At 43.1% G+C, this 27,666-nt stretch overlaps 3 long non-coding RNA genes across 9 annotated transcripts; 2 read left to right on the plus strand and 1 right to left on the minus strand.

The window, feature by feature from the left end:
- Positions 1 to 634: 634 nt before the first annotated feature.
- Positions 635 to 4,420, plus strand: LOC121138101. The gene is made up of 2 exons (XR_005875293.1): positions 635 to 1,764; positions 3,913 to 4,420. It is a non-coding gene; the product is annotated as an uncharacterized LOC121138101 (long non-coding RNA).
- A 2,179-nt stretch (positions 4,421 to 6,599) lies between these two features.
- LOC110339605 lies at positions 6,600 to 18,639 on the minus strand. 7 transcript variants are annotated; one of them, XR_005875290.1, is made up of 6 exons: positions 17,441 to 18,639; positions 13,338 to 13,688; positions 13,137 to 13,240; positions 10,973 to 11,109; positions 9,681 to 9,769; positions 6,600 to 8,557 (listed from the first exon to the last, which is right to left on the minus strand). It is a non-coding gene; the product is annotated as an uncharacterized LOC110339605 (long non-coding RNA). The 7 variants fall into 7 exon arrangements; XR_005875292.1 differs by lacking the exons at positions 13,137 to 13,240; positions 13,338 to 13,688 and having other exon boundaries at positions 17,441 to 17,731; XR_005875291.1 differs by lacking the exons at positions 13,137 to 13,240; positions 17,441 to 18,639 and having other exon boundaries at positions 13,397 to 14,936.
- A 3,292-nt stretch (positions 18,640 to 21,931) lies between these two features.
- On the plus strand, positions 21,932 to 27,261 carry LOC121138102. Its single transcript, XR_005875294.1, has 2 exons — positions 21,932 to 22,643; positions 27,224 to 27,261. It is a non-coding gene; the product is annotated as an uncharacterized LOC121138102 (long non-coding RNA).
- Positions 27,262 to 27,666: the final 405 nt, after the last annotated feature.

Below are 27,666 nucleotides of genomic sequence, written 5' to 3' on the forward strand. Positions count from 1 at the left end.
TCATCTCTGCCGTCTTCTAAACTCACACTTATTTCACAACCAGGTTACCTGGGATCTGCCCTGAGCATTCTCCAGGGGCGAGCACAGGGACCTTCTCTTCAGAAATGACATAATTGTTGTGGTCCAGATGGAACAGAGCCTCTCCCTCCTGTGGCAATCCCACCCCGTGCCTGTGTGTTCTGGAACTTAATAAAGGACAAGAACCACCTAAAATTCTAGGCAAGCAGTTGGGAACATATGAATGACACCCATTTTTCTGGGAACGAGGAGCTCTCTGCAAGGACCTACGACATCCCAGTCTGAAGAATTGCAAAGTGAGGCACAAACTTTCTCTCGCACACGGGAACGGGGAAGCCTACCAGTTGAGGATGCTCATTGTGGGCGAATCTGGCTGTGGGAAAAGCGCCACAGGGAACAGCATCCTCTGCCGACAAGCATTCGAGTCCAGACTTGGAGCCCAGTCAGTGACCAGGACCAGCCAGGCAGAGATGGGCACATGGAAGGGAAGGAGTTTCCTAGTGGTAGACACGCCACCCATCTTTGAGTCAAAGGCCCAGAACCAAGAAAGGACATTGGAGACTGCTACCTGCTGTGTGTGCCAGGACCCCATGTACTGTTACTGGTGACCCAGCTGGGACGCTTCACAGCCCAGGACGCCACAGCCCTGAGGAGAGTGAAAGAAATGATTGGGGCAGGAGTCATGAGGCACATGATCGTCCTCTTCACCCACAAGGAAGACCTGGCAAATGAGACCTTGCATGAGTTTGTGACCCACACTGACAACCACAGCCTGAGCAGCCTGGTCCCTTATCCTTTACCACAGCATCTTAAAAACATGGTCAGAAAACCATGACATTCTGCTATGAGGATAAACCACTGTGCAAGTGTCATGGGGGTCATGTCCAGGAACAGTCTTCAGTTCTTATAACTTCATTCTGGTTTCTTTGACTGATTTTTAATGTATTACTTTATCTAAAGTACAAAAAGCAAATGCTTTATGTGAAACGATCAACCTGAGTGGTACCCTAACATCCATCTCCACCTTTAAAATGAAAGCCATTTCCCTCCCATCCACACTGTGAATAGAAAAAGGAAAATAATGGGAAAGAAATACGATTAAAACTCTAGGGGATGGGGACATTGGACAGCCTGTCCAGCCAATTGGTGAGCACCAGATTCAGTGAGACTTTGTTTTAATACATACTATAGAGAGACTGGGGAGATGTCTCTTAGTCACACCTGAGGAGTAGAGTTTGTATTCTCAGAACCCACGTCAGAAATGAGTATGAGTGGGTTCATCTCTAACCCTGGCATTGGAGGGGTGAAGTGGCAGAGAGGCAGGCAAATCCCTGGAGCTCATCTAGATCCCTCTAGCCAATCTAACCCGTTGGCGAGTGCAGTCAACCAAGTGAGATTCTGTGTCCAAAACTCAGGCAAGAGTGATAGAAGAAGACATGAGATGTCCCCTTGCTCTCCTACAGTGATAGAGGAAGATATGAGATGTCTCCTTGCTCTCCTACAGTGATAGAGGAAGATATGAGATGTCCCCTTGCTCTCCTACTGTGATAGAGGAAGATATGAGATGTCCCTTTGCTTTCCTACTGTGATAGAGGAAGATATGAGATGTCCCTTTGCTGTCCTGCAGTGAGGACCCAAGGCTATGGATTCAGGGCAGTTCTTACCCACGGATGGGCTCCTGAACCTGACTGGAGGCTGGGGTTCCTTCTGGATGACCGGTAGTGTGGACTTCAAATCACTGATGAGGTCAGTGCTTCATCTTTCTGCACCAACACTAAGTTCTCAGGCGACAGGAAGTATGGAAACCCCACTCAGAAGAGTGACTTCCCTCCAGCTGGTTCCTCTCTAGCCTCCAGACACGTAACACAGTCTGACTGGGACAGTCATGGGCAAATTTCTTTAGAAAGTTTGCCCATTCCTCTTCCTTGGAAACTCCTGGCAGGAAACAGAATCCCTAAGGGTTCCCCCTCCCGCGATTGAGTCCCAAGTGTGGTATTAGGTTTGTCAGCTTAAGACATCAAGAGTTAATCTCTTCCTGAAAATGCAAGAGCTATGAGAGGAGAAAAACAGCTCACAAAATCTGTCTGCCAGGGTAGGAAGATGGTGTTCCCGGGGACACAGGAGAGATGTGTACAGAAAATAGTACTCAAAGGGCAACTGAGGAGCACAGCAAGAGGAAGAGGTTGATTTAAAAAAAAACACAACCATTTCTCTTTCCTGCCCCTACCTCACTGCCTGCACTACTGAGATGATTTAGTGAAGAATGTGTTCTCTACAAGACTAAGATCCTAGAGAACTCCTGAGGCTCGGCGTCCCAAGCCTTTAGCTTCTCCCCTCTGGTCAGACAGACAGCATGTATCTATTTCCCCAGCCCCCACTATTCCAAGTGACTAAAGTGTCTCTCCAGGGCCTGCTGGGCAAACCAAGAGGCATCATGCTTGAGACAGGTGATGGTACCCTGGCTTCTGGGGAGAATGTGGGAGGCCAGTTCTTAGATTTGTCCCTCTGGGCTGGTCTCATCTCTCCAGAACCCATGGAGCTATCTACCCAAGTAATGATCTGACTTAGGCAAAACAACAAGCACCTAGAGAATCCCAGGTCCCCTCTCCTTCTGCATGTTGCCCTGCTGGGCTCAGGATTGCAAAGGGGTGGGCCAGGGCTCCTCTCTGGAGAGCCTTTCAGGTGCCCCATTTCCTTGCATGCTTGAGTTCAGATAATTGTTTTTATTCATTTGTTTCTATTTTCTGTGTATGAGAGATTTGCCTACATGTTTGCAAGTGCCCTTTACACATGTCTAGTGCTTGTGGAAGCCGGAGAAGCTGCGGGATCCTCTGGAACTGGAGTTATCAATAGAGGAAGGCCATCCCTCGGGGCCCAAGTTTAGATAATTTAAGAAATTCTAAGCAGGAAAGTGAGACATGAGTGACTCAGGACCCCATCTGATTTTGGAGAGCAGGGTGCTCCAGTGCAGTAACACATAAAAGTAGCATTTTGCATTGAAAGTCAGTCTTGACTTCCACAAACCTTCCATAATACAACTTTAAAATTTGAGGTACTAGTGGTATTACATTGAGTGAGGTGGGGCCTTTGAACCAATACAAGGCATTTCTCCTTTTAGCTATTGAAGTGTTTATCTAACTAATCTTTATCAATAAACACTCTGGAGTTGGATATCAGGGTAAGAACCTCAGTGATAAGAGAAGTGGCTGTGGAGTGACCAGTGACCTCTCTCCTTCTTTCCATGATCCAAAAGAGCCTAGACTCTCCTAAGCCCCTCCCTACTATTTCCTGTGTCTCTCTATATGTCCTTTGTCCTCCAAAACCTCTATGGCTAATTTTGGTCAGGTTGTAGTTAGCTCTGCCCTCTGATTCTAAGAAAACTTTATTGCCAGTCTCAAGGAGTGTCATCACAGTGAGATCAGAATAACCCACAACAAGCTTCAGAACATCTTGTAGTCTCTTAATTTTGCCAATCAATAGAGATCAACTCTACAATAGTAATGATATACATGGGTTCATGTTCCCACCCGAGGACAACTTTCAAAACTGCATCTGCAGGTATTTTATAAATACTCCATACACAGGAAGGAATAGCTGCTGAAGGTTTTGGAGCTTCCACTGGGTCTCCACAGAGATGGTAAGTTCAGCAGCCTTAACACCTACAGGCTAATCCTTATGTGTCCGAGCCACAGACAAAAGCCCATGCAGCATTAGCCACAGCTGTCTGTACTTTAGGGAAAAGGCACCCTGAAGGAAGCACAATAGAGCTGTCTTGAGTGCGGGCCTTCACTGCTCTCAGGACACACAGGAAATGACATGTTTGGAACAGATAAATGGATGCCTTTCCTATAGCGTGCTCATGTTCATAGCTTTTTCCCCCCCATTGAATTACAGGTATTTTCTGGTTGGTTCCTGAAAGCCCTATGTTTTATGGGTGTAAATACCATCTGCCCCAGATCCTGCCCATCCAGTCTTCTACAGCTCCCTGTCTTCCTCTCAGTCAGAGCCTGTGGCTGTTTGCAACTCTTTCTTGGTCAGTGTTCACTGCAGAATTCTGGTGCTTGGTCAGTGTTCACTGCAGAATTCTGGTGCTGGCCTTCAAAGCAAAGATATATCCTGCTGCAAAGGAGCTGTCTACAGTGTGGAACCCAAACCAGGCCCCAGCAGTCACAGGGAAAAAACAGCACAAATCTCTTCTATGAGAGCCTGGAGCTCAAAACTGTAGCTCTATGCCATGGAAACAGTCCTTGCCCCCAACCACGCTGTTGTAGGTGTTTCTTTGGCAATGTGTCCTTACATGTTTAACATAAGATTTCTAGACAAATCTCACAGGAACTGAAGATTTATCCCCTTCCTAATACACACATGCCTGAGAAATAATAAAGAAACATTGGATCTGGGAGATGTTGTAGTGGTTAAGAAGGCTTGCTGCTCTTCCAGAGGACCTGAAGATAGTTCCAGGAACTCCAGTACTTGCTTCTAGCCTCTTGTAACTCCACATGTTACTCAGATATATATTCATCACATACACATCACAACACACACACACACTCTCTCTCTCTCTCTGACACACACGGAGGAAGGTAGGAAGAGAGGGGAGGGAGAGAGAATTTCAAAAACAATTAAATATAGTGAAGGAATTAAACAATTGGACACTACTTTGTAACTGTTGTCCATGTTTTGCAAACACTGCCCCCTGCTGGTTAGCTCTTGAGTTTTCTGTGTTGCTTCCCCAGTCTGGAAAGGTTAAGCAATGTTTTGGGAGTTTTGTTTGATTTTGGGGTGTGTGTGTGTGTGTGTGTGTGTGTGTGTGTGTGTGTGTGTGTGTGTGGTGTCAGTGTGCCCATGTGCACTTATGTGCTTCTGAGTGACCACAGGGAGGGCAGAATGCTTCTTGAAGGCAGCTTCTACCACTCTTCAACCCTTTGCTCTTGAAACAGGGTCTCTCACTGAATTGCTCTCTGTGAGATTGGCTTCCAGGAGTTCCAGGATCTGTCAGTCTTTGCTTCCTGGTGCTGGGACACAAGTGGTCTCACCAGATTTTTATTTGGGTGTTGAAGATTCAAACTCAGGTCTCCATGCTTGCACAGCAAATGATCTTACCCATTGAGAGCTAATACCCATCTCCCCAGCTCAACATATTTATGACATGGTATTCTAGAGAGCCCCCTTTTCTCATCCCTTGCTTAATAACATGTTACTGTGCCTACACAAGAATCCAAACACAAACATCTCTGTCAGTTTTGTTCACAATGTGCAAATGCAGAGGCAGCACAGGTACCTTTCAGTAAGTGGATGGATGACTGGATAAAGTGACACATCCGGACAATGGAAACTAAAAAGAGATGAGTTGTCCAGACACACAGAGCCCCAGAGGAAACCTATACTTATCCTCCTGACTTAGTCGTCTGTGTGTGGGATTGTGTGTTACGGTCTTGGCTCTGCAAACCATTTTTTGACATTGTCTATAGTGTGATAGGGTGAGATAAAACCCACAGCAATTGTCCCTTTGGAATACACCATGAACCTGGGGACACTATCTCTCTGTGTGTGATCCAGGTACCCCCATACTCTCTGAAGAAGAAGGGATCAGTCAGAAACCCTGAAGTCTACAGGCTGTAATAAAAATGTTCTTCCAGTTCTCAGGTACCCCAAGCACACACACCAGTGGCTCAAGTTCCCATGGCACATCTCTATAATATGGATCTGTACCTGTGTTTAGACTCCATGCATGGAATCTCACTGGCCGTCCATTCATCTTCATGTGGACACTGCTGGAAAACACTTTCAAGATGCCTTGTGCCCTATGATCCGCACTAAATTGTTCCTCCCCCATATCCTAAAATTTCTAAAAATTGGTGCGAATCTGATTTGGGTACTAGGAGAGATTGGCAGCTGTACTTCCAATATGGAAATTTTCTTCTCTGTGATTTTATGACTGGGTGAGGGTTCTGGCTACTACGACCCTTGGTTTAGATTTCCTTGGGAGATTCCAACTAAAGGTAAATATACAAACCGTGGTCAGAGGTGGGCTGATCATCTTGAGGTCTGAGCATTAAATACATTGCCATACACTTGAAGACAACAGGGAAGAAAGAGATGTGCTAGGTATCTATCTACATCACAGCCTGTTCTCAAGTTCAATTCAGAGATTGAAAAACATCAGTCAAAAATAGAGGGAAACAGTCAAAATAAGGATTTATGGATAAGCCATGGAGGAAGATTGTGGGAGTTTAAATGCTATTAGTCCCCAAATTTCATAGCGAGTGTTATTAGGAGGAGTGGCTTTGCTGGAGTGGGTATGGCCTTGTTGGAAGAAGTGTGTCACTGTGGAGGTGGACGTTAAGGTTTCCTATGCTCAGGATCCCACCCAGTTGTCAGTGGACTTCCTGTTTCCTGAAAGCTATAGGACTCTCTGCAACTCCCCCAGCACCATGTCTGCCTGCATGCTGCCATGTTCCCTGCCATGATGGTAATGGACTGAACCTCTGAACCTGTAAGCAAGTCACCCCAATAAATGTTTTCATTTATAAGAGTTGCCATCGCCATGGTGTCTCTTCACAGCAATTGAAACGCTAGGACACAATTAAACCTTATATTTATTGAAGACTATATACATAATGGTAGGGCAGGAGATACTTGACAAAGAATATTGTAAGATGACACTGTGTTAGGTACATAAGATAAAGGCAGAGATCTATAGAAATCAGGGTATAAGTCTTGCTTCTTCTAGGTAGGCTCTGGTGACACTAAGGAAACATAAGAAACTATGTCTAGTTTCCACCAGAGTGTCAATTTCAGTGTTTTCTACTAGACATCCATATTAAAATTGTGTCTGTACTCCAGGGTCATCACATTGTTAAGTTACTTGATGTTTTTAATCATATCAAATTGAAGGTCAAGGTCAATGGAGTGGCCAAGTTGAGGGTCAAGGTCAACAGAGTGGCTAGGTCTTGAAGCCTGTGTTGGTCCTTGTGGTGGTTCCAGTTTCCTCTGAGGTGTTGGTGTTGCTAACACACATGAGATCTTCTTGTCCTGGATATCTTGAAGACCAGGTAGCAGTTGGGCAAACAATAACTCCAGGGTGCGGCCCACACACCCATCATGCCAGTGTCTGCCTAGTATTGTTTCTCTTGTGTGGCCCAGATATCCAGATGGCCATGGCTTGTGCTCCTGATCCTCCAACGTAAGAAATCTCCTGGGTGTGATGAAGAGAGAATGATGCCTACAACTGTCAAAGTTAAACTTGACTCAGGCTTCTTGGTGTTAAGTTAGCCCCCAGCCCACACTGATTTTGATTGTCCTTCAGTCATCAGCTGCAGAAGCCATGTTTAAGAATCCAAGGTTTTTGATGGATGGAATGGTGGGGGGCGGGTTTCAGGTGAATCACAATGAGACCCTGTGCTATCTAATTCTTCTTGATACTATGGAGAGTGGTTCCTTGTTCCATTATAGGTCATTGCATAGTCCTTGCTCCGTTGTTGTGAGTGTAGCACTGGGTCATATGGAGACAGGGTACGGCCCACATACCCTTAAATTCTAGACCCAGGCAGTAGAAGGTACTCAGAGTATGTCATTCTTCAGACAACCCACTTATGGTGTTAAAGTGTGTTCAACCTTCTTGGAGCAGTAGGTGTGGCCTAGGTCAGACTTCACATCAGCTTCTTATCTTTGCTCTCTTAAAGTCCTCATACAGGAAGACCTGGGCACAGAGGATTTGCAGGGTGCGGCCCACACACCCTTGATCCCGAGCTGTGCTATTGTTATTTGATGTTTATGTGAGGCTCAGATTACTAGAGAGCAATGAGGTCTTAATCCATCTGCTGTGAGATTGTTTGTTGCATGTGTTGGAAGAATATCAGGTACATCCCACAAACTACAGTGGTACCGCAAAGAAGAATCTAGATTAGCATCGATGACAGTTCATGGTCTATGATGTTATGTCAAACATCAGTACAAGAATGGTTGTGGTTGAGTCCAAATTTCTAAGTAAAATAGCATGGATTGGTCACAAATGAGGCTATGATTTGTCCAACAAAATAAATTGATGGGAGAAAATGACTGACCTCTGGCCAGGTCAGCGTCATGGGTATGTCCATTTCCTCTGGTCATTAAAGTGAGCTTTGACCTGGGTCACAAATGAGGCTATGATTTGTCCCAAAAAAATTGAAGTGAGATAATGCCTGACCTCAGAACAGGTCGCCGGCATGGGTATGTCCATTTCCTTTGGTCATTAAGGTGATACATTGTCCCTTTAAAGACTCCCTCCTTTGTGGTGGGATCTTGTCCTGGGTTGACTAGAGGGTGTGGTCCACACACCATTTAATATTAGTCCAGTCTACTTAGGGTTCAAGGTGGTGCTGGGTTTCCTTTCAGGTCTGCTTATGGCCTTGAACCTGTGTCAATAATCATGTCATTATCAAGTTCCCCTTCTTGGAGGGGATAATGCATCCAGATTTCAGTTAATCAGATCAAGTTCTGGGTTTGCCCAAGATTCTTGGTGAGCAGTCTATGGCTAGAGTCCAGTATGGGAAATTTTCTGTAAAAAAAGTCAGTCAAGATAAGGTGCAGGATGCATTGTAACACCCTTTTTGATAAGATGCATCCATGTTACTGGATTATTGAGGTGAGCCCTTGGCACTTTATGTCAATGTTGTCATCCTTTTTAGCGTGTTGATGATGTTGGATTGAATGAAGTGTGTGTGTGACAGCCACATGTCTGGTACTCAGAATGTCACTTATATCAATCATTATAGGAAGTATAGAGGGTTAGTCCAAGGCTATTCGTGACAAGCTGGCATTTGTGTGCACTCATGTCTTGGTTAGGTGTAAAATACGAACTGAAATTAAGGCCTTGATCAGAGAAACTTATGGTACATATTGCATCCACGGTATTGTTTCACTTTAGATTGGCCATGGGTTCAGGCCTCTTTGGGAGGGGATTAATCTGTGCTGATATGACATTAGTTTTCATGCCAAAATTTCCTCAGTGTTAGTGTCAGGATTGGCCTGGGCACACTTATTTAATTGGTCTGGCCTTTGCCTATTTGTCTTGATTGGCCCAGGACTAATTCTCTGGAAAGCTGGGCTCAGGCTACCTTAGGGTCAGGGGTTAGCCCAGGCCCACATCTCTTCTTGCTTTGGGCCCGGGCTTTTCCAGGGTCAGGATTTGCCTGGGCACACTCATTTTCTTGGTCTGGCCCAGGCCTCTTTTTTTGACTGGCCCAGGCCGACTTCTCTGGATAATTGTGCTCAGGCTTCTTTAGGGTCAGGGGTTAGCCCAGGCCCACATCTCTTCTTGCTTTGGGCCCGGGCTTTTCCAGGGTCAGGATTGGCCTGGGCACACTCATTTTCTTGGTCTGGCCCAGGCCTCTTTTTTTGATTGGCCCAGGCTGAATTACTCTGGATAATTGTGCTCAGGCTTCTTGAGGGTCAGGGGTTAGCCCAGGCCCACGTCTCTTCTTGCTTTGGGCCCGGGCTTTTTCAGGGTCAGGATTGGCGTGGGCACACTCTTTTTCTTGGTTTGTCCCCTACTTCCTTCATTTGATTGGCCCAGGCCCATATTTCCTCTCTAATGGGCCCCGGCTTTTTTAGGGTAAGGGAATTCCTTGGTTCCCCGTATCTTCTGATTTGGTGTCCAGCCTATTTCAGGATCAGGGTACCTGTTTATCATTAGGGTGGAAGTAGTCGATCCTTTCCAGCCGATGCTTGCCCAAATCATTGACTAAATCTTGGTCTATTTTCAGCATTTCTGAAAAATTAAAAGAAAACTCAGGTGGACTTTGATAGTGGAAAAAAGTAGCATCTTAAATGTTCTCAGAACATCACTGACCTGTCCTCGGGGAAACATGCACAGACTCAGACACAAGTAGCCCACAGTTCACATGAAATAATTATACATTATACAAAGATGAAATATGTAGACGAGAAAGCTGGTTGGGTAACTCCTTCCTGTTGCACAGCTGACTGTCTATGGTGGAGGGGTATCTGTGAGCTCATGTGGAAAGTCTGTTGCTTCTAGGTTGTGAGATACAATCAGGAGAGTCCCACCAAGACACCATGGTATAATTCCTTTCTGTGGTCTGAACCCTTGTTGGATTATCCCAGTTAAATGAAACAGCAGAGGTTAGTCCTCCCATCATCTAGAGGATGCCTTGCTAAGACATACAAGTCTCTACAGATCATCAAAACATCTCTTTGCTGTGTGGGGATGGCAACCTCTCTCTGAATGTCCTACATGGCCATGTTCAGTGAGGGTATTTCTCTGATCCTTGTTTTTGTAATCCTTATGGTCATATCCGCCGTGTCAATCAAACACCCCTCAAACACCGAATCTGCCTTTGGCACCCCTTTCCAGAGAGCCCCCTGCCAAGTACACTGGTTTGAGATCACTTCTTTACCTACAGAATTTTCTGCAATCTCTTACCTGAAATAGATCTCTGCTCACCTTCTCCTGAGCTAAATCCTGGTCCACTGTAATGGGGTCTGCTGCCCTCTGAACTGGGTCACACCTGGAACTATGACAGTGACCCTCATGTGAGGTCACAGAGGCCAGGCCTCCCTCTGTGAAACTCAAAGGCTGTCGATGCACACAGATGTCTTTTGGGCTGGTATCTAGGGGCAGTCCCTGAAGGCTTCTCTTAAGATCATTTCTTGGTTAGAAGCTCACATCTAGTCCTTCTCCTCCAGGGAACTTCACCCCTGGGACCAGCATGTTCAGGAGGGAAGGATCATACTCTGCCCTAATGTGCACAATTCACCTCTTGGTGTCTCCTTTCTGCTGCTCAGTTTATTAATAAGTTTCTCTTGTCAAGAGATTTTAAGTGTGCTATCTGCAGTATTTTGGGTATCCAGCTGATGGAAAATGTTGGGGTGCAACCTCTCCCATCACCACTATTAAATGTAGCTTGCAGGAGGATTGCCCAGAAATCAGGATGTCATGAAATTCCCTTACCTGGTCCTGCCATGAAACAGTCAATGACTTCTGAGAATGTCACTCTGGAGATCTGTATAGCAGCAGAGCTTCTTCCTGTTGTCATTTGGAAACTGGAGTCCCAAGGCAGGTGCTGACTCTGCCTCAGCAGCTGTCACCTTTTCTCACAAATACAGGTTGTGGTTAGTTGAAGAAATTTGACAAAATCCACTCAGACATACATACAGATTAAACCACAAATATATTAACTCAGGTCTCCTCAGTAAAAGCTTAAGTTTGAAAATAAAACGGATAGAGTATGGCATCAGTGTCTGTGGCCATTCTGGGAAGGGCCTATGAGCCGAATGTAAAGATGATTGCCAGGAAGGTTCATGTCTAGAGAAGCCCATGAGAAGCACTCCTACCTGTGAAGCATGTGCTCCCTGTGGGGATGTCACAAACAGGTGGGTGGTGCCAGTAATTATCTTTAACATTCTGGAGGCTCAAGCCTTAAGTGATAGACTATGCACTGAGTTGACACTCTCTTCAGAGGCCTCTCTTCATTAAATTTTACATATAATTTAAATGTAAATGTGGATAGGTTAGGGAGATGGCTGTAGTTGTGTTTCTTATTGTGTCCCTGACTTCAGCCATGCTGGGCCCACCCGATAGTTACAAAAGATGAGGATCATGCTGTCTAGAAGGAAAGTCCATTCAGACCCCTGCAGTAATGATTTTGACAGACTCCCTACCTGTCCTGACACTGTGGGCTGCCTTAGCTGATGGTTGTCCCTGGCTTGGTCCCATTGGCAGAGTTTATTCTGCACCAGGCTGGAGCCTGAAGTCTTCTCATGTGATACAGGCTGGGTGTGGACATCCCATGGCCTCTTTCTCCAGTGAGTTGTGGGTGTTGTCTTCCTGAGTCCTTGTTACACTAGTTCTTTGTCACACATCTTACAGATACTTACTGCAGCTTTTTCTACAGCTATAGCACAGGTCCTGTTAAAGAACCACATTGTGCCTCATATCCTTTATCACCCTGCACCCAGTATAGCACAGTGAGGTTAAATTATGCCCTCCTCCCAGGAATCCTGTGTATATTTCTCCCTCCACAGAGCCTAAAGATTCCTCTAAACACATCCAAGTGAAAACCTGTATAAGCACAGAATTAGAAGTAGAGTACTGCCACGGTGCTTCCTGTGACAGTGACATTGGATTCTGTTCCCAAATCATGGCAGCTGTCTATGTCTATCTTAGTATAAATGAAAACATTGTTACCACCAGGGACCAGAATTATCAGGGAAGAACAGATAACAGTGCCAGGGATGCTTTGCCCACAATCCCTGATCAACCTACGTGTGATTGTCTAATGTGGGTACATAAACAGGAACCCTCCATCCTTATCACCTAGGTCAGAGGCTGGAGTCCTGGTGCAGATCCACCTGTGTGGCTTCATCCCAAGGCCTCTCTCTCTGTGAGTGGAGGGGTTTCCCTCCATGTGGTCTTGAAGGGCCAGTCCCACTGCTATGAGACTTCTGACTCCTGCTGTTTCTAGCTCTTCTTAGGATGAGCTGTCCTCAGGCTGGGACATTTCAAATACCTCACTATGTTGGGTCATTTTACATATGTTTCATTGTCCCCATTTAAGATCTCAATAAAGAAGTGCCTCAAACTGAGTGAGTCACTCACATGATTAATTTCAGGTAGTGTCCATCCCAGAAAACAGCCCAAACTTACCAAGTCACATGCACTTGCTGTGATGCAAGCCCTCCTTCTGGACTCTGGCTTGTCCTCAGGTAAGACCCTGGCATTACTAGGGCAGGGTTCTATTGTGAGGTCACAGAGGCCTCACCCACCTCATTCTGAGAATCCCAGGTCATCCAGACCACAGTTCTCTCCCAGCCTGACCCATCCTTGTTGTTTGCCAACCTATGTGCAAACATCCCTGGAAGCCCTTAGCTTTGGGAAAGCAGCTAGAATTGTCTCAGGGATATTTCTGTGAGCATGCATTACACTTCTCTCCTGTCATTCATCCATCCTCCCACAGGTACCATCACCCTTGAGAGGAGGAACGCAGTTGACAATGCTGCTTCCTCAGCTCAATTGTCTGAACTCACATCTGCCTCATCATCTCAGATTCTCCATAGGCACCATGGTTTATTTCTGGCACTCAGGCTGTGGGGTACCATAATCTGCCCCCGCCTACCTGGCTCCAACAGTAGCCATATCTTATTTTCTACTTAACTCTCTGCATCATTAATCTTGAGTTTGTGAGTTATTAGCTTGTTCTTGTCTGGCATTCCTGTGGCCCTGGGTTTTAGAATGAACAGCACAAAAAACATAGATGAATGACTAATAAATACATACAGCATGGATGATTGACAATAGATTTGCAGGCAGAGCCCACCTTGTGAAGTACAGAGACCCATGGAAGCACAAGGTTTTCCTTGTCCCAAATCAGCTGACCTTTCATTCAAGAAGCTGTGTGCAGAAATGATCAAGCTGTCCAGAAATGTTCCAAGCCCTTTGTGCCCAGGTGTATGCAGGTTATGCAGTGGTATTCAGGCTTTGTTAGCCCTGCTGGGACGTGAGACTTTTGTCAAATCCGTGCTTTCCCTGTGCTGGAAGTTCAGTCTCTCAAACACCAGGTTTCCAGTGTTTCTCATGAAGGGATGATGGACATAAATCATGATTGACACCAAATAAGGCAACTTCTGGCCAACCTGGTCATGGGGCTACCATGCATTCTGTGTAGACTCTGAAATGATGTAAGGCTCAGACATTAATTATGAAAATCTTGAAGGAGAGTCAATGGATTCTTTTCTTTTTTAAGAAAGGGGACATAAACGTCTGGGTAGGGAGCTGAGGGTAGATTTGGAAGGAGTTAGGGGGAGGATTGCGGGGTAAATAAGATCAGAATATATTGTGTGATATTGTCCAAGAATTAATAAAATTATTTATTCATTTACTCACTGATTTATTTATTCAACTTCATGCATTGACCTCTTTGAACATCCAAATACAAACAACCATGACCCTTGCCTGGCCTCATCACCTTTCTTTAGTTGTGGAGAAAGATTCTATAACCCCTTTCTCATATAATGGCTCTAAAGCTGTATTTCTTTACCTGTGGTCAGGACCCCTTTGGGGGTGGTATTGAAAACTCCATTCACAAGGGGTATCCTTAGACCATAGGATATTTACATTACAATCCATTACAGTGGCCAAATTACAACTATGAATCTGCAGTGAAAATAACATTATGGTTGTGGTTCATCACATCATACGGAACTATATTAAATGGTTGCAGCATTAGGAAGGTTTAGAACCACCACTCTAAAGCCAGAATCACATGTGATAAGCTAAAATTTCTATTGCTTCCTGAAGATGGAACAGTGCCCCTCCTTCACATACATTTTCAACAGAATTCTGGTTTTTATCGTTGCCTTCACTGTCTAAGCTTACCAGTCCTGGAATTCAGGCTGTAGACCATGTTGCATGAACTCAGAGATCTACCTGCCTGTGCTTCCAGAGTGTAAAATATCACAGGAACAGTCTCTAGTCCACATACTAACATTCTTCTCCTCTGAAAACTCCTGAGTCAGGCCCTCACAGTTCAAAGCACTCTCAGCACCACTCTCTTCCGTACTCCTACTGGTGAGGCCCATTAAGCTCCACTTAAAGTGTTCAACTGCTTTTCTAGTCCAAAGTCCTCAATCCTCCAAACAAAAGTGTGGACATCCCTTCACAGCAATACACCACTTATGATAACAACTACTGTCTAAGCTAGGGTTTTATTTCTTTGAAGAGACACCATTGCCATGTGATAGTTTGAATGTAATTTTTCCCTATAATCTCATAAGGAGTGGCACTATTAGGAGGTGGGACTTTGTTGGAGTTAGTATGGCTTTCTTATAATTGCATCTCTATGGGGGCAGGCTGTGAGATTTCTTGTGTTCAAGATCCCACTCAGTGTCTCAGTTCACTTCCTGTTGCCATATATATATATATATATATATACCTTATTGTATATATATATATATACAATTTTAAATTTAAATTAGAAACAAGGTTGCTTCACATGTCAATTCCAGGTCCCTTTACCTTTCCCTCCCCTCCTCCATGCCCTCCCACCAACCGCCCCCAATATCCCCTCCTTTCCCCAGAGAGGGTGAGGCCCTCCATGGGGGTGTCCATAGTCTGTCATTTCATCCAGGGCAGGGCCTAGACCTTCCCCCAAGAGTTCAGAGAGAGAGTGCATCTCACAATGTTGGATTGGAGTCCAAAGTCCATTTGTATACCTGGGATAAATACTGATCTACTACCCAAGCTCAATAGATTACCGAGGCCTCCTCACTGACACCCACATTCAGGGGGTCTTGATCAGTCCCATGCTGGATTCCCAGGCATCAGTCTGGGATTCAAGATCTACCCCCTTGTCAATTCAGCTGTTTCTGGGGGTTAATCCAGCCCAGTCTTAATGCCTTTGGTCATCAGTCCTCCCTCTCTGTCACTGGATTTCTTGAGTTCAGCTCAGTGCTTAGCCTTGGAAGTCTGCCTCTGCTTCCATCAGCCACTGAATGAAGGTTCTGTTTCCCAGACTCTCTGGCCATGGGATTGAAGACTGGCACTCCCCAGATTTATGTCTAAAATTCATATGTGAGAGAGTACATGCCATGTTTCTCTTTTTGTGACTGGGTTACCTCACTCAGGATGGTTTCTTGTAGTGCCATCAATTTGCCTGCAAATTTCAGGATTCCATTGTTTTTTTCTGCTGAATAGTACTCCATTGTGTAAATATACCACATTTTCTCTATCCACTCTTCGATTTAGGGGCTTCCAACTTCTGGCTATTACAAATAATGCTTCTATGAACATAGTGGAACAGACATCCTCGTTGTATGAATGGGTATCTTTTGGATATATGCCTAAGAGTGTAGTTCCTGGGTCTTGTGGTAGATTGATTCCTATTTTTCTGAGGAATCTCCATACTGATTTCCAAAGTTGGCATTCCTACCTGCAGTGGAGGAGTGTTCCCCTTTCACCACATCCTCTCCAGTATAAATTGTCGTTGATGTTTTTGATTTTAGCCATTCATACAGGAGTGAGATAGTATCTCAGAGTTGTTTTAATTTGCATTTCCCTGATTGCTAAGGATGTTGAGCACTCTCTCAAGTGCCTCTCAGCCATTTTAGACTCCTCTCTTGAAAATTCTCTATTTAGTTCTGTAACCCACTTTTTAATTGGATCCTTGGGTGTTTTGGAGACTTGCTTCGTGAGTTCTTTGTAAATTTTGGAGGCCAGCCCTCTGTCAGGTGTGGGGTTAGTGAATATTTTTCCCAATCTTTGGGCTGCCTTTTTGTCTTGCTGTGTCCTTTGCCTTACAGAAGCTTCTTAGTTTCAGGATGTCCCATTTATTAATTGTTGATCTCCCTGTCTGTGCTACTGGTGTTATGTTCAGGAAGCTTTCTCCTGTACCAATTCATTCAAGGGTACCACCCACTTTCTCTTCTAAGAGGTTCAGTGTGCCTGCATTTATGTTGAGGTATTTGATCCATTTTGACTTACGTTTTGTGCATGGCGATGGGTATGGATCAATCAGCATTCTTCTACATGCCAGCATCCAGTTATGCCATCACCATTTGTTGACGATCCTTTCTTTTTTTCCATTGTATGTTTTTAGCTTCTTTGTCAAAGATCAGATGTTCATACATGTGTGGGTTAATATCTGGGTTTTCAATTCGATTCCATTGGTCTACCTGTCTATTTTTGTGCCAATACCAAGCTGTTTTCAGGACTACAGCTCTATAATAGAGCTTGAAGTCAGGGATGGTAATGCCTCCAGATGTTGTTTTGTTGAATAAGGTTGTTTTGACTATCCTTGGTCTTTTGTTTTCCATACAAAGTTGATTATTGTTCTTTTAAGGTCTGTGAAGAATTGTGCTGGGATTTTCACTGGGATTGCACTAAATCTGTACATTGCTTTTGGTAAGATTGCCATTTTTACTATGTTGATCCTACCTATCTAAGAGCATGGGAGATCTTTCCACCTTCTGGTGTCTTCTTTAATTTCTTTCTTTAAAAACTCAAAGTTCTTGCTATACAGGTCTTTCACTTATTTGGTTAGCATTACCACAAGGTATTTTATGTTGTTTGTGGCTACTGTAAAGGGCAGTGTTTTTCTCATTTCTTTCTCAGCCCTTTTTATCTTCTGTATATAGTAGGGCTACTGATTTTCTTGAGTTGATCTTGTATCTTGCCACTTTGCTGAAAATATTTATCAGCTGCAGGAGTTCCCTGGTGTCGTTTTTTTTTAACAAACTGAGCATGCCTGAGTTTGTAAATATGAGAAATCATGTGTTTGCACTGAAGAGATAAAAATCTAGCAGGGATCCAGTCGATGTCCCTGTTCTCCATTCTTTCCCTGCATGCTATACGGTCCCTCTTTTCCTTCCTTCAGCTGCCTCACCCCAGGCGATGCTACTGACAATCACAAAGCCCATTACCTACCACCTCAGTAGACACGACTGACCAACAGTCAGCACTCTCAAGACTTTAGTTCAGAGATGGGCACGGTGTTCAAAGAGTCCATTCCCGGGAGATGATCTGCCTGCCGGGACAATGAACATATGTACTAAGTGATGGAGCCTCAGGAGCCCAGGAAGGGGAGTTTACCATACAAACAGTCAACAGTGTTTCACATCAATGACAAAGTGAGCTTGTAACCTAAGCAGGAAGAAGAATGGGAGACCTTCCAGATGCAGTTGAGCACCGAAGGACCAGCACTAGCCACTGACAGTTGTATCCTCAGAAGTACAGTGAAGAAAATGAGAGTATTCTGAAGACAACAAATTCCTAGACAACTCTAAAAAGAGATGAGCTATCTCCCAATTCACAGACTTTTCAAACTTTTGCTTTGGTTGTATCCAAAAATCAGAATTTTAGTGAAAGTGTTTTATGTTGAGGTATTTCCAAATAGCAACATAAGGAAGTGTGCTCTTGTTATCTGTATCTGTCAACCTGATACAACCTTATAGTCAAAGTTTAAAAAGAGCCAATTCATAGAACCCAGATTTTTTTATCTCTACCCCAAACACAAGTACAAGTGAAAATATTTTGTCAAAAATGATTTATTAAAGCAAAGACTAAAAACAAGTAAAAGAAATCTCTGGGCAATTCTAGTAGCAGTCCATGACAATAGCTAAAGAAGCCAATTAGTTGGAAGTGTAATGGCTTAAGCATAGAATGCTGCTTTTGAAATTATATCAGGACTGGTAAGAGTGTTCAGTGGGGAAAGACACTTGCTTCCAATTCCAATGACCTGAGTCCTACAGCCAGGACTCACAAAGTCGAAGAAGAGACCTGAGTCCTTCAAGTTGTCCTCTGACCACACATGCTTGCCATACCCCTGCCCCCAACACACACAAATAAATAAAATTGAAATTTGTAAAACGATTAAGCATTCTCAATTATAAGATATAGTCATTGAAGGTAAAATAAGGAAATAGGCAAGTTTTTGTTTTTTAATTTTTCAAATAGTCTAATGTAATGTAGACCTGTCACAAATATATAAAACCACAGCATCATCTGATTAGATACAGAAAAGTTCTTTGACAAAATCCAAGTCCTCCATCATGAAAGTTCTGGAGAGATTAGCAATACAAAGAACATACCTAAACGTAATGGCAGTTTACAGTAAGCCCATAGCCAACATCAGTATAAATGGAGAAAAACTCAAAGCAAATCCCCTAAAACCAGCAACAAAACGAGACTGTTCACTCTCTCCATACATATCCCATACAGTACTTGAAGTCTTACCTAGAGCAATAAGACAACTGAAGGAGATCAAGGGGATACAAATTGTAAAGGATGAAGAGAAAGCATCTTTATCTGCAAATGATATGATAGTATAAATAAATGACTAAAAATTTTGACAAGAAACTTGTACACCTGAGAAAACTTTTAGCAAAATATCTGGATACCAAATCAAATGACAAAAATCTGTAGTCCTCTTATATATGAATGACACATGGGCTAAGAAAGAAATCAGGGAAACAACTCCCACCACAATAGCTTCACGTAATGTAAAATATTTTGTGGTAACTCTTACCAAGCAAGTGAAAGATCTATATGATAAAAATTTATTGAAAAAAGAAAGTGAGGAAGATATTAGAAGTTGGAAAGATCCCCATGCTCATGGGTCAGTACGGTTACTATAGTAAAAATGGCCATCTCCATTAAAAGCAATCTACATATTCAGTGCAATCCCCATCCAAATTCCAACACAATTTTTCACATATTTTGAAATGACAAATTTCAGCTTCATATGGAAACACATAAACAAAAATCTAGGATAGCTAAAAATACTAAATAATGAAAGAATTATTGGAATTATCCCTAATTCCAAGTTGTACTACAAAGCTATAGTAATAAAATCATCATGACATTTTTGGCACAAAAAAAGAAATGTTAATCAGTGAAATAGAATTGATGAAGCATAAATAAATCTACATATCTATTGACATTTGATTTTTTGATAAAGAAGTCAGAAACACTCACTGGGAGAAAGTCAGCACCTTCAACAAATGATGCTAGTCAAGCCGGATGATTGCAGGTAGAAGAATGCAAATGAATCCATATTTGTCACCCTACACAGAACTCAACTACAATTGAGGAACAAAGACCTCAATATAAAACACGGTACACTGAACCTACTAGAAGAGAAAGTGGAGAATAGCCTTGAATGCACTGACAAGGAGACAACTTCCTGAACAGAACACACAAATAGTGCAGGTACTAAGATCAACAAATAATAAATGGGACCTCATGAAACTGAGACACATCTGTGAAGCAAAGGACACCATCATTCAGAAAAACGGTTGGCTGCAAAGAGTTAGTTTTATGACTGGTTATAGCTGCATACAACATTGTCGTTATCCACTTGTGGTCTGAATAAGAATGGCCTCCATAGGCTCATAGATTTGAATGTTTGGTCACAACAGGGAGTGGCACTTTCTGAAAGGATTAGGAAGTTTGGCCTTGTTAGAAGAAGTGTGTCACTGAAGGTGGCCTTTGAGGTTCTCAAAAGCCCAAGTCAGGTCCAGTGACTTCTTGCTCTCCTCTTGTTGCCTGTGGAGCCGGATGTAGGACTCTCAGCTGCTTTTCCAGAACAGTGTCTGCTTGCATGCTGTCAGCTGGTAATGAACTAAACCTCTGAAAGTGTAAACCAGCTCCAATTAAATGCTTTCTTTTTGTAAGAGTTGCCATGGTCGTTGTCTTAGGGTTTCTACTGCTGTGAGGAGACACCTTGATCACAGCAACTCTTTTTTTTAATTATAACTTATTCTATTTTTTATTCTTTTTACATACCAAACACAGTTCCCCCTCACTGCCCTCCTCCTGCTACCCCCCATGCCCCATCCAACCTATCTCCCATCTGCTCTTCAGAAAGGACAAGGTCTCCAGTGGGGAGATACCAAAGCGTGGCACATTGAGGCAAGGTAGGACCAAGCCTCTTCCTGCTGCATCGATTGGGGTTGAACAAGCATCCTACCATATGGAATGGGCCCCAAAAGGCCAGTACATACACCAGGCACTGGTTGCACTGCCTGGGCTCCCACAATCAGATCAGGCTACACATGAGCACAGCAACTCTTATAAAGGGAAATATTTAGTTGAGCCTGGATTACAGTTACAGATGTTCAGTTCATTATTGTCATAGTGGGAAACATGGCTACAGGCGTGTTCTGGAGAAGGAACTGAGAGTTTTACATCTTGATCTGCAGGCAGCAGCAGGAGACGGCGCATCACAGGAGGAGTAACTGGAGCACATGAGACCTCGAATCCCATGTTCACAGTGACACATTTCCTCCAACAAGGCCCCACCTCCTAATAGTGCCACTTTCTATGGGCCAAGCATTGACTCAACACATGGGTCACTGGGGGCCATACCTATTTAAACCACCATGGCAATGGTGTCTCTTTAGAGCAGTAGAGCACTAAGACACCACTCAAACATTTTCACTACATGTCTGTCTGGCAGTCCCTCTAGGTCAATATGGCTCCATCCATCATGTTGTTATTTATTATGACCTAAGAGGATAAATCACATTGTGTCTGCAGCCGGGAAGCAGAGGTCTGTGAGTGTTTATGCTTGGCTCATTTTCTCATCTTTATTCGTTGTGGGTTCCCAGCCTATGAAAAGGATTCACAGTGGGTGGGTCTTCACTCCTCAATTAGCCTCATCTAGAAATGTCTCAGAGGTACAAGAAGCTTGTCACCTAGGTGATTCTCCATCCCATCAAGTTGGTTATACAGATTAAACATCAAAGATCATTAACACATCCCTAACATACCTTGTTGGTGTTTTTTCCCTCCACAAAAATATATAGACAGTGGGGGCTGGAGAAATGGCTCAGCAGTTAAGAGTACTGGTTGCTCTTCCAGAGGTCCTGAGTTAAATTCCCAGCAACCACATGGTGGCTTACAACCATCCATAATGAAATCTGGTGCCCTCTTCTGACATACAGGTATACATGCAGGAGGAACACTGCATACATAATACATAAATAAATAAATAAGTAAATACCAAGAGAATGGGAGGTAGTACTGTGAATCAATCATGTGCTCTGATTGACAATGAGAGTAAAACATACGTGTCAGACAAAATGACTTCCTTGTCCTGAAAAGTCAATAAATGAATCAACTAGCTAAACCTTCTGGAGAGGAGAGCAGTGTGCCAGGAAGGTTATTGTATATAGTAAAATCGAGGAAAGCTTCAAAGAGATGATATCTGAGCTAGAATAAGTTGCTTTTGTGAAGAACTGGGGAAGGGGGTTAGGTGTTCTTGGGGAGGAAAGGAGAAGTAGGAAGGACTTTGTTCTATTCAAATGCACGCATGAGCTCACACAAACTTGGCTGGAATTTCTTATGTAAAGAGAAAAATGTTGGGAAATAAGACCAGATCAGCAAACACCAGTTTGATGTCCTTTTGCTATACATTTTATTCTAAAATCAACCAATTCTAAGAACCAGTTTAAGCAAGCAGGAGCTTGTTTTCAACTTGTAAAGAGAATTTTGGCTACTTGTGAGGATCAGAGAAAGCTAGGTTGTATTGTGGTAAGGGAGCAAGGGGGCCTAAATGGATAAGAAACAAGAAATACCTAGAACTGGTCAGTGTCCAGTCCAGTTGTACAAGTGAGCTGGTGAGTGTTGTCATGTGGACATGAGGGCTGTTTATGTTTCTTTGTGGCCTCTTGTCATTCCCTTCCATTCTCATTCTAGTCCTTACTGACTAGAGTCATTTTAAATACCTAAACAAAATATATGAAACCACGTCCCCAGAATAAAGAAGCCAAAGTGTTCCTTGTGATATCTGGGGATGCTCTGTCTAACCTTTGTGCATTAACCTGCAAGAGGCTTAAATAGCAAACTCTTTTCTGGCTCGAGCAGCTTCAGTGAATAGTTCCTTTTTCACATTAAGAATCTCTCTCTCTCTCTCTCTCTCTCTCTCTCTCTTTCTGTGTGTGTGTGTGTGTGTGTGTGTGTGTGTGTGTGTGTGTGCCTGCACGTACTAGTATTTTGGTGGAAGAAGGTAAAATGTATTCATGTTCCTAAACTAGCTAAACACAATTCTAAACATTTTCTATTCAGCCAAATGACCTTGACTTTCCTGGCTGGAAAAGAACCCTGCCTGCAAATCATGACAGCTAAGGTAGGACTACGTTCCTCCATAAAAATCTAAGGCAAAGCCATTCTGCCCAGATATTATGACCTTCATAATTGCCCACTGAATTTTTGCCTTTGACAGAAAAGGGAAATAGGGCAGCCTTTTTGTATCCTGAGGAAACAGACATCCTCTACTGGTAGGAGATTACTTTATACAAGTTCTGAGGATTAAAACAGCCCTAGGGAAAAAAACTAAAAGTAGCAGACAGATATATAAATAATGCTGGAGTATTATAAAGGATGGAATCCTACATGTGTGTGCCTGGTAAAAAGAATAACAAGGAAAGACTCTGACTGCTTTACAATCTTGTGGAAAGCCATTATAACCCTACTCAGAAAATACTTCTGCAGTAACATCTATCCAACACCTGCTTGTTTACAGATGTAACAATGCCAATCCCAGTTCCCTCTATACCCAAACAAAATATTCCATGCAAACTCTCCCAATAGCTCTCACCCTACAATAGCTCCATTTGTTCCTGACGTATCTGCCAAAAGACCTTTTAGATGTTCTGGGGAAACTCTACCTGAAAGGGACCTTCCACCTTTTTACCCTTGGTCAGACACAATTCTTCACTTTAGTTCTTGAATTTTCTCCTGTGCCCTCCTTTGTTCTCTTGTTCCCTGCCACTTCTGCTAATTCTTTCTGGTGCAGCCGTCCTGGCAATGGGACCGGTCACTTTCACCCTGAGTCAACTCTATGCCCACTTCCTCTCAGCATCCTGTTCTGTTCCTGCCTATCCTTCGACCTTTCCAGAAAATATCTCAGTTTTACTCTGTAAACAGACCACCTGCTTACAATCACCTAATAATTGTTTTCCAAGTCCCTTCAGGAATGTAGGATGGACTGTCTGATCCATTTTAGTCGATCAAGTTGAGACACCTGCCCACCCCCAAGTTAAAGGACCATCCAACAAAAAAACAGTTATGACACTCCTGCCTTGCATTTTTACAGCCTCTAGGCATTCTGATTTCAGTGTCCTTGAGGATTATGGATGTCATTCCCACCTCTATAAGGAGCCACCTCCCATCTTCCTCTGTAGACATTTCAACCCTTTGCCCATATGGGTGACAAAAGTGCACCCTGCCCATGAGTACACACTGTCCCACCTAAGGTCAAACCAAATAAAGCATCTCTTTATTTCCATGCTCCCTCTCTCCACAACTGCTCTTTAAATAATCTAACACACACTACCCCCAACTTATCTGGGTATTTAATGGACTGTGCCAAAATATCAATACTTTTCACAGAAAGAAAATTGTTTGCACCACAAAAGATTCCCAAATAGCTAAAGTATTCTGAACAAAGCTGTAGGTATGACAATATCTGTTTTCAAAACGTACTAGAAATTGACATGAATCAAAACAACAACTAAAGACAGCCTGTGGTGGTGCAGGCCCATAATCCTAGCCCTTGGAAGGCGGATCTCTGTGAGTTCAAGGCCAGGCTGATCTAAAAAGCTAAAAAACCCCAGTCACTTAAAACCAGACTCATAAACCAGTTGAAAAGAGAACCCAGAGTGTAAATCATGTTTTTAAAACCAGCTGATGTCAATAAAAGTAGTAAAATCACACCCTGGAAAAAGTACTATCCTTTTATGAAAGGATCTGAGAAAACTGGAAATCTATATGCAAAGAAACTGGATTCCTATCTTGTACTGTGCATAAAAGTCAATGGAAAATGGATCAAGACTTAAATGTCAGACAGGAAAACCCCAGAAGACAGCATAAGGAAAATATTTGGACACTGGTCTGACAGTTTTTTTTAATTACCCAGAAAGCATAAGTAACCAAGGCAAAAGTGAATGTTGAGTCTTTACTGAGCCAAGCATGTTTTCATACAACAAAGAAAAAAAAAAGACAACAACAACGTCATAAAATGATGGCCACAGACCTGGAGGTAGGATGGTAGATCATTTGTTGTATAATGGACTAAGTTTTAGAATGTATAAGGGACTCGAGTCAGTTTTTGAAACAACCATACCAACACATAACCCAAATAAAAAATGGAACCGCCAAAAAGCATAAGGAAAATGCCCAGCATCATAAATCTTCAGGGAGATGAACAAAAGCACAACAGGATATCAAATGATAGAGATGGGGGAGACGGAGAAGAGGGACAAGGACAGGGATGGGTAGAAAGGGGATAAAGTGGAAACAAGGATGCAAAGAAAGGCAAATTCTCAAGTTCACACAGACTGTGGAAAACACAGTGTAGTTCCTAAAACTGAAAGTAAACCACCATATGGCCCAGTGGTCCCATTACTGGGCATATATCCAAAAAGAATGAAAATGCCCTGTGAAACACTCTGAACTCTCATGCTTACTGAATTAGCATTCATAATCGCAAAGATATTGTGATGGGTAAATGAATAAAAATGTGACGGATCCAGTTAAATATTCTTTAGTTATAAAAATAATGAAATAATGGCATTTACAGAAACATGAATGGTACTGGAGGACATTTTGTCTGTCAAGGGAAGTAAGTTGGTAAAGAAATACAGAAGGCATATGTTCTTACTGTTATCCAGAATCTAAAATGTTAATATTTAAAAAGGAAAGGATTGAATCATGGTTCCCAGATCTTGGGGGAGGGTGTATTTTGAATATTTCAAATACAAAGAGGTGATGTTGGAGTTAATAAGATACATCTATTATCTGACTGGGGAAGTACATCAGTTAGCACAGTAATTGCCTAGCCGGATACCCAGAACCATATAACCCTGATATAGTTATGACTGAAATTCCAGTTCTTAGGAGGAAGAGACAGGAGAATCAGATGTATGAAGTCATCTTCAGCAGTACAGTGACTTTAAGGCTAGCCTGGTATACATGGATCTGGGCTTTACCAAAACAAACATATACCAGTTTCTCTGACCTGATTATCATATATTGAGTACACAAATTGTTACACCGTGTCACATACATGAAATTATTGTGTCAACTAAAATTTAAAAAGTATTTAAAATGTCATATGATACCCAGTGTTTGAGAAAAAACTATTTCCCTCAACCTATTGACTTCTACAAAGAGCATCTACTTAGTTACTTTTCTGTTGCTGTGATAAAATTCCACAGCAAAGGCAAATTAAGAATAAACAGCTTATTTTGGCCTGTGGTTCCAGAGGGATAAGAGTCTGTTATGGCAAGAAGGCAAGTAGGAAGCTGTGAGATCACACCTTAACTACCAGCATGACACAGAGAGCAAACTGAAAGTGGGCAAACGCTTTTAATCTCAAAGCTCAGACCCAGCCACTGACTTCTTACCATTAGAGTGTAATACCTAAACCTTCCCAGGGTCAACAACAGGGACTAGGAGTTCAAAGACCTCAGACTATGGGGTGGGCATTTCTCATCTAAACCACCACAGCGTCATTAACCGTCTTCTAAGAATATTCAAATACACTTAAAAGTACAACTGAAATTATTCTGCCATTCCTATCTACGAAATTTACTGTTAATGACGTTATTCCATGGGGGACTATAGGCTTGGTTTGTTGTTTTAAGAATATCTGATATAATGTACTACAGTTTTCATTTTCCTTTTACTATGAATTAATTTCACTCACAAATACATTCGTGTGTGTGTGTGTGTGTGTGTGTGTGTGTGTGTGCGTGTGTCTGTGTCTGTGTCTGTGTGTCTTTCTTAGGTGCTGATGTGTGTATCTGTATAGTTCTATTTGTTCGTTCAACAATTCCTGATTATCCACTGTTAAAGAAATATTGTTCAGTAGTATTTGTTAAATCACAGCAAGGAAGAGTCCATTCAGGGCTGCTGAGGTAGATACAGGAACCCCCGCAGCCAGTTCTTTTTTTTTTCACAGCCAGTTCTTACAGTGTTCGTGAGAGATTAGACTCAACTGTGCCTGTAGCATGGTGAAGTGGGACCTGGCAGCCAAGGGGCAGGAAGGGCAATCAGTAAATGGAACATGTTTAAGGGGAAGCACAGGTGCTGCGATGTTTTGCTTAAAACAGTCTAGAAGGATTGTTGCTGAGGACAGGCCAGGATACACAGACAGCTGTTGGGGGATGGTAGAGGATGAGAAACACCTTAGGATTTTGAAGACAGGACGCAATGTACATATACTTGAAGGAAGTCTACAAGGGACCTATGAGAACGTCTGGCCAAAGAATCTGTTATGACATGGATCTTGTGTTCAGTGCTTCAGGGAAAGGAAAGAGGACTCCTATGAGCTAGCCACTTCCTGTCACTGCAACAGAATACCCGAGAAACTTGAAGGAGGGGAGCACTGGGAGCATGCTCAGCAGAGGGAGAACATTGGATTATGGTGGGGGGGTGACGGGATATGGACCACAACCACACAGAAAAGAGTTACTTTGGCTCTTGGTTTCTGTTGTTGTGGGCCTCTGGAGGTAAGGCACAGTACTTGATGGTGAGGAGCACTCTGTGGAGAAGGCTGCTCACCTCTCGGTTTCTGGGAAGCAACATCTCTTTTAAAGTCCCCTCCCACCCATACCCAGTGACCTAACTTCCTTCCCCAGGCCCTGCCCCCAAAGGTTCTCCCACCACATAGTAGTTTCTGGTGACCAGTCTGTCAACTTACAGGTCTGTGGAGGACAACAAGTTTCAACCTAAAACACTCCGAAAAGATGCTGCCTACAGTAGGTGGTTTAAGGTAACAAACATTTTATATGTAATTAAAAATTTCCCTATAACCTCTTCAAAGGGAGTAATTCTATTTCTTTATTTTTATTTTTTATTTAAGTTAGAAACAATCTTATTTTACATTTCAATCGCAGTTCCCTCTCCCTTCCCTCCTACCCTGTCTCCCACTGACCCCCCCATCCACTCCCCAGGGAGGCCTTCCATGGGGGATCATCAAAGTCTGTCACATCATTTGGGGCAGGGCCTAGGCCCTTTCCCATGTGTCTTTGTTGAGAGAGTATCCCTCGGTGGGGGACTCCCAAAGTCATTCATACACTAGGGATAAAGACTGATCTACTACCAGAGGCCCCATAGACTGACCAGGCCTCCTAAATAACACCCAT

The sequence above is a fragment of the Mesocricetus auratus genome, unplaced genomic scaffold (assembly GCF_017639785.1).
Source record: "Mesocricetus auratus isolate SY011 unplaced genomic scaffold, BCM_Maur_2.0 contig_6847_pilon_obj, whole genome shotgun sequence".
Classification (NCBI taxonomy): domain Eukaryota; kingdom Metazoa; phylum Chordata; class Mammalia; order Rodentia; family Cricetidae; genus Mesocricetus; species Mesocricetus auratus.